The following is a 7,594-nucleotide window of genomic DNA, read 5'->3' as shown; positions in this document are numbered from 1 at the left end:
GTGCCAATACTTATTAAATTGTACATATGAAATACTGTCATCCCTCAGTACCCATGGGGGATTAATTTCAGGACCTCAAAGATACCAGATTCCCTTTGCATATAACCTACACACATCCTCCCATATACTTTAAATCCGTTTTCATGCTACTGATAAAGACATACCCGAGACTGGGTAATTTATAAAGAAAAAGAATGTACTGACAGTTCCACGTGGCTGTGGAGGCCTCACAATCATGGTGGAAGGTAAAAGGCACGTCTTACATGGTGGCAGAAAAGAGAGAATCAGAATCAAGTGAAAGAGGAAGCCCCTGATAAAATCATCAGATCTCGCGAGACTTATTCACTACCACGAGAACATATGGGGGAAACTGCCCCCATGATTGAATTAACTCCCACAGGTCCCTCCCACAACATGTGGGAATTATGGGAGCTACAAATCAAGATGAGATTTGGGTGGGCAGGGATACAGCCAAACCGTGTCAATTACTTATAGTACCAAATACAGTGTAAATGCTACATTACTATACTGTATTGTTTTGGGAATAATGACAAGGGAAAAAAATCTGCACATGATCAGTATAGATGCAACCATCCATTTTTTTTTTTATCTGAATTGGTTGAATCCGTGGATACAGAACCCATGGATATGGAGGGCCAACTGTATATGCAGTTTATTGTATGTCAATTACAGCTCAATAGTCTTTCTAAATTAAAAAATATAGCAAGAATAATATGCATATTCCCATCACCCAGCTTCAATACTTTTCAGCATCCTGCTATTCTCTTTCAAGGAGTTTTTCTGTAAAGGGGAAAGGAGAGATGGTCTGTATCTAGAAAGAGATGTGGAATCACATAAGAATTTTCGTTTTTTATTAAGGAGGGAGACAAGACAGCACATCTATATGCTGAGGAGGGGTGAGCACAAACTGATGCAAGAGTAAGAGGAACTTCCTGAGAGTCTTTGTGTGGGCAGGACCTGCAGGGGTGGTGTCCTGTGTACAAAGGCAGGAAGGGCCTTGGGGGAGAGGACAGCTCATCCAGACCAGCAGGGAAGACAAAGACATGAACAGGGTTTTCTTAGTATCCCACACAGACTCTTTGTTAATATATCAATGACTACAACCATAGAATAGTTAATAGGCCTTTGTATTCATTCATAAGATGAGTCACACAAATCCAGGAGTACTTGAGTTTCTTGGATGAAGTTTTCAACAAGGACACCGCGAGGATCTTGTAGGTATAGATTTCTCTGTGTCTCCAGCTAAGGAGTGATGCACCCCCAACCAACTCTCCTTTGAAGCAATGCTCGCTTGGTCTGAATTGGAGTGATCATTTGGTAGAGATGATAGAAAGTCCTCTGCCTGTGTATTCAGTAGAAAATTATACCGTCATTCTATTTTTTTTCAGTGTTAATGGTATTCTCATAAAAGCTTCCATTCCCTGTCCCCTTGTCGGTACCACCACCATCACTCTAATCACCATTACCTATGCAACAAAAATAGCAGTAACTACCATTTAATAAGTGGTGCTCTCTGAGGCCAGGAAGTCAGGAGGTCGAGGCTGCAGTGAGCCAGGATTCACCACAGCACTCCAGCTGGGTGACCCTGTCTCAAAAAAAAAAAAGGAGGGCTGGGCTCTGCCATCTCACTTCTCTTCACAACAGCCCCATGGGGTCATGTATGACTGTATCAGCCCCTGTTAACAGTTGTGGAAAGTTAGGCTTACAGAATTAGGCTACTGCCTATTGTCACATCTCAGAAGCATCAGAGCCAGAATTGAAATCCAAGTCCAGGTGACTCCAAAGTCCTTGCCCTTAACAATAATTTTCTGTCATACCATCTCCCCTTATGAGAGAGAATTTTTCCTGGCAAGAGTAGATAAATGCATGTTTTCCCTCCAATTCTTGTTTATTGTAAAGACCACATTTTGACAATAATAAAGGAACTCAGAAGAATGAAAATAATTCACAGTTCCAACATCCTGTTGCAGCAACTGTTTGCATTTTTCTCCATTTCCTTTTGACCCTTATCCGTACGTACATAATTTGCATAGTTGTAAATGCAATTTTATTTTCTGCTTTTATGCTTAATGTTATACCAAACTTTTTTTTTGCTATTTAGTCTTTGACAGATGCACAATATTCCATTTTGTTAATGTGCCACAGTTTAAACAATCACCCACGATGGACAACATTTGTTTCCAGTTTCTTAGTTTTTAAACTATGCTGCAACAAACCATTTTGTTTTCCTCCCATCTTTTGTCATTTTTTTTCTTAGAATAAATTCCCAAGAGTGAGATTACGGAACAAGAATTTGAACATGTTTATGGATTTAATACTTTAAAAGGAAGTGAAATTAGGAGAGTTTGCATCTTTGATCACAGTGGATAAATTTCACAGCTGGCAAGAACAGATTAACTACATGAATTATTGTTTAGTTGGACCAAAATTAAAGACAAATGGAGAGTGACTGCTAATGGGGACAGGGTTTCTTTTTGAGGTGATGAAATGTTCTGGAATACGATAGCAGTCATGGTTGCACGACTTTGCCAATGTGCTAAGAACACTGAATTGTATGTATACTTTAAAAGGATGGATTTTATGGTGTGTGAATTATATCTCAATAAAGCTGTTATTAAAAATTAAAGAAAAAATTTCAGACACTCCTCGTAATAGTTTTAACCATTGCTACAGGAGAATTCTAGATTTGTTTTTATATTTGGAGGCAGCGTATCAATAGTGTTTAAGAGCATAAAACCATCAGAGTTTGAATTGTAGGGTCATGACTTATCTGCTGTGTGGCCCTTGGCCAGTGCTATAGGTTGGGTCCTCCCGAAGCCAGTGCTGAGACAGAGTTTGGGGTGCAGGGTGTTTGTTAAGGATCAACACAGGACAGGCCAATGGCGGAAGCAGGACTGGGCAGAGAAAGGGGTGGAAATGAGATGCGGGCCCGACACAGCTGGACCAGCTCTGCAGGAGCTCCAGACAGTCAGTGCTCCTGCACTGGGCTGAAACGGCCAGACCTTTATACACTGGCCTGGCTCCGAAGCGTGCTGTGGTGCGGCCCAGGAAGGGCGTTAATGAGGGGCTCTGTATCTAGGGCTGACCTGAACAGCTGGCAGCAGAAGGCCCACTGCATTGGTCACCTCCCCACAGCCGGGCAACAAGGCCAGGTCTGACCAGGGGTCTGGGTGGCACTTCTTTGCGTCTACCGTAGCAAGTTGCTTTCACTGCTTTTGCCTGTTTCCTCACCTGCAAAATTGAGATGATAACAGTATCTACCACTTAAGATTGCTAGAAAATTAAATGCAATAACACACATGAAGTACTTAGAGCAGTGCCTGTCATATAATAAATGTTCAAAACATACTAGCTATTGTTATTTTGCTTTATTTATTTGTTTATTTATTTATTTATTTATTTTTTTGAGATGGAGTCTTGCTCTGTCACCCAGGCTGGAGTCAGTGGCATGATCTTGGCTCATTGCAACCTCCTCCTCCCAGGTTCAAGCGATTCTCCTGCCTCAACTCCCCGAGTAGCTGGAACAACAGGCGCCTGCCACCATGCCTGGCTAATTTTTATATTTTTAGTAGAGATGGGGTTTCACCATATTGGCCAGGCTGTCTTGAACTCCTGACCTTGTGATCCGCCCGCCTCGGCCTCCCAAAGTGCTGGGATTACAGGCATGAGCCACCGCACCCAGCCTGCTATTGTTATTTTATTATTACTCTACTGAATAATACGGTCAGCTTTGCCCAGTCTATGCTAAAGAATTACCATGCAGCATATATACTGAGAAGTCTGTGAAGACTTAAAAAAAAGAGACTTTATTTTTTGAAGCAGTTTCAAGTTCACAGCAAAATTGAGCCCTTGCTCCCATACATGCACAGCCTCCTTCACTCTTCTGAAGACTTTTAAGAAAAGGAATGACAGCTCTCTGAGATGGCTTATGTGTATGTTGAGGCCAGAATTGCCAGGACCTACAAGGAGCAAGGTGAATGATGTTGTGAAAGCTTCCCAGCCTCCAATTCTCCATGATCTGCCTATTCCTGACAGATATTTCTGTCCCATTCAATTATTCTTGGTTATTAACAGCTTTACATGGTGAGGATGGGTTTATTGAACCCTTCCTACTGTCACAATTAACTGAGAGCAGAACCTCGTGTTGAGGAAGTGAGTTTTGATAAATAGATTAGGGTTCTAGAATGGGAGGAGCTGCCTAGTGCAGGGATTCGGAGCAGTGGGCCTGGCTGTCACAAAGAACAGAGCATGTGCATTTATGTTGAAGGCAGCATGGACCCATGCATGCCTGTCTGCAGAGCTGTGTGGGAGGATCCAGAGACGAAGGGGATGCTCAGAAAGGGTGTTGGCAGGTAGTAAGGGGCCTTTACTTAGTCACAGCTTTGCCTAGGGATGACCAAATACAGTTGTAGAGAAGGAAAGGTAGCCTAGATTTTTACTTTTAAGTTTTTGGGTCAATTTCAATGTCATCGACATTAGATTGCAGAAAATTTTTCTGTTGAAGCAGCTGTTTTTTAAGAAGTTATACCACAGAACGGACTTTTCATGGGGGTGTGCTTTCTATGAATTTTAATACATGTATAAGTTCATCCCTACAAACCATCCCCACAAACAGGATACAGAACAATTCCACTACCAGAAAAAATTCCCTGTTCCCTATCCTTGTGGATAGGGATAAGCTTTCAAAACCATGGATCTCTTCTCCATCACTACAGTTCAAGACAGCTCTGCTTTTATAATCTTGCCTTATATCTTGATGGAGTTTGCAAAAAAAAATATGGGCTTTGTCCCCAAACAACAGAATATACATTATTCTCATTGCCACATGGCACTTACTCTAAAATTGATCATATAATTGGAAGTAAAACACTCCTCAGCAAATGCAAAAGAACTGAAATAACAAACAGTCTCTCAGACCATAGCACAATCAGATTAGAACTCAAGATTAAGAAATTCACTCAAAACTATATAACTACATGGAAACTGAACAACCTGCTCCTGAATGACTCTTGGGTAAATGATGAAATTAAGACAGAAATCAAGAAGTTCTTTGAAACTAGTGAGAACAAAGATAGAACATACCAGAATCCCTGGGATGCAGCTAAAGCAGTGTTAAGAGGGAAATTTATAGTACTAAATGCCTACATTAAAAAGCTAGAAAGATCTCAAGTTAACAACCTAACATTACAACTAAAAGGACTAGAGAAACAAGAGCAAACAAACCCCAAAGCTAGCAGAAGACAAGAAATAACCAAGATCAGAGCTGAACTGAAGGAGATAGAGACACAAAAATCCCTTCAAAAATTAAGAAATCCAGGATCTGTTTTTTTGAAAAAGTTAATAAGATAGGCCACTAGCTAGACTAATAATTAAGAAAAGAGATAAGATTCAAATACACATAATCAGAAATGATAAGGGGGATATCACCACTTATTCCACAGAAATACAATTACCAGAGAATACCATAAACACCTTTATGCATGTAAACTAGACAATCTAGAAGAAATGGATAAATTCCTGGGCACATACACCCGCTCAAGACTCAACGAGGAAGAAATTGAATCCCTGAATAGACCAATAACAAGTTCTGAAATTGAGACAGTAATAAATAGACTACCAACCAAAAAAAGCCTAGGACCAGACAGATTCACAGCTGAGAATTCTCCTAGAGGTACAAAGAAGAGCTGGCACCATTTCTACTGAAGCTATTCTAAAAAACAGAAAAGGAAGGATTCCTACTTGACTCGTAGTATGAGACCAGCATCATCCTGATACCAAAACCTGGCAGAGCTATAACACAGAATACTTCAGGCCAATATCCTTGATGAACATCGATGCAAAAATCCTCAATAAAATACTGGCAAATGGAATCCAGCAGCATGTAAAAAGGCTTATCCACCACAATCAAGTGGGCTTCATCCCTGGAATGCAAGGTTGGTTCAACATATGCAAATCAATAACTGTGATTCATCACATAAACAGAACTAAAGGCAAAAACCACATGATTATCTCAATAGATACAGAAAAGGCCTTTGATAAAATTCAACATCTCCTCATGTTAAAAACTCTTAATAAACTAGGTATTGAAGGAACATACCTCAAAATAATAAGAGCCATATATGACAAAACCACAGCCAAGGTCATGCTGAATGGGCAAAAACTGGATGCATTCCCCTTGAAAGGTGACATAAGATAAGGATGCCCTTTCTCACCACTCCTATTCAATATAGTATTGGAAGTTCTGGATAAGGCATTCAGGCAAGAGAAAGAAATAAAACATATTCAAATAGAAAGAGAGGAAGTCAAACTATCTCTGTTTGCAGATGACATGATTGTGTATTTAGAAAACCCCTTTGTCTCAGCCCAAAACCTCCTTAAGCTGATAAGCAACTTCAGCAAACTCTCAGGATACAAAATCTATGTGCAAAAATCACTAGCATTCCTGTACACCAACAACAAGCAAGCAGAGAGGCAAATCATGAATGAACTCCCATTCACAATTGCCACAAAAATAATAAAATACCTAGGAATACAGCTAACAAGGGAAGTGAAGGATCTCTTCAAGGAGAGAGAACTATAGAAGGAGAACTATAAACCACTGCTCAAAGAAATCAGGGAGGACACAAACAAATGGAAAAAATGCCATGCTCATGGATAAGAAGAATCAGTATTGTGAAAATGGCCATACTGCCCAAAGCAATTTATAGATTCATTGCTATCCCCATTAAACTACCACTGACATTCTTCACAGAATTAGAAAAAAACTGTTTTAAAATTCACGTGGAACCAAAAAAGAGCCTGAATAGCCAAGACCATCCTAAGCAAAAAGAACAAAGCTGGAGGCATCATGCTACCTGACTCCAAACTATGCTAAAGACTACAGTAACCAAAACAGAAAGGTACTGGTATAAGAATAGATGCATAGACCAATGGAACAGAATTGAGAACCAGAAATAAAACTGCACACCTGCAATCATCTGATCTTTAGCAAACCTGACCAAAACAAGCAATGGGGAAAGGAATCCCTATTTAATAAATGGTGCTGGGAGAACTGCTAGCCATATGCAAAAAATTGAAACTGGACCTCTTCCTTACACCATTTACAAAAATCCACTCAAGATGGATTAAAGACTTAAACGTAAAATCCCAAAACTATAAAAACCCTGGAAAAAAATCTAGGTAATACCGTTCAGCACATAGGCACAAGCAAAGATTTCATGATGAAGTTTCCAAAAGCAATTGTAACAAAAGCAAAACTTGACAAATGGGATCTAATTAAACTAAAGAGTTTCTGCATAGCAAAAGAAACTATCATCAGAGTCAACAGATAACCTATGGACTGGGAGAACATTTTTGAAATCTATCCATCTGACAAAGGTCTAACATCCAACATATACAAGGTATTAAACAAATTTACAAGAAAAAAACAACTCAATTAAAAAGTGAGCAAAGAGCATGAACAGACGTTTCTCAAAAGAAGACATACATGCAGCCAACAAACACATGAAAAAAAGCCCAACATCACTGATTGTTAGAGAAATGTAAATCAAAACCAAAAATTCAAATCAAAATT

This window comes from Nomascus leucogenys, chromosome 7b (assembly GCF_006542625.1).
Source record: "Nomascus leucogenys isolate Asia chromosome 7b, Asia_NLE_v1, whole genome shotgun sequence".
Lineage (NCBI taxonomy): Eukaryota > Metazoa > Chordata > Mammalia > Primates > Hylobatidae > Nomascus > Nomascus leucogenys.
This window is presented reverse-complemented; position numbering follows the sequence as displayed.